Here is a 560-nt window from a genome sequence, read left to right on the forward strand (position 1 = left end):
CAAAGCCAGATACTATGCCCTTTCTGCTCGTACAGAGGCTGTTACTTCCGATTCTGTCATTACAGGTATTATTTCGGTCTGTCATAGAGATGCATCAATTCTATTCGATCCAGGCTCCACATATTCTTATGTGTCATCTTATTTTGCCCCGCATTTGGGCGTATCTCGAGATTCTCTGAGTTCCCCTATTTATGTGTCTATTTTTGTAGGAGATTCTCTTATTGTGGACCGCGTGTATCGGTCGTGTCTGATTATTCTTAGTGGTTTTGAGACCAGAGCCGATTTATTATTTCTCAACATGGTAGATTTTGATGTTATCTTGGGCATGGACTCTTTGTCGCCCCATTACGCTATTCTTGATTGTCACGCCAAGATCGTGATGCTGGCTATGCCAGGTTTACCGAGATTAGAGTGGAGGGGTAACTTAGATTATACTCCCAACACAGCTATTTCATTCCTTAAAGCTCATCGAATGGTTGAGAAGGGGTGTGACGCGTATCTATCCTATGTGAGAGATGTTAGTATTTATACCCCTACAGTTGAGTCAGTCCTAGTGGTGA

Source organism: Nicotiana attenuata, chromosome 12, assembly GCF_001879085.1.
Source record: "Nicotiana attenuata strain UT chromosome 12, NIATTr2, whole genome shotgun sequence".
Taxonomy (NCBI): domain Eukaryota; kingdom Viridiplantae; phylum Streptophyta; class Magnoliopsida; order Solanales; family Solanaceae; genus Nicotiana; species Nicotiana attenuata.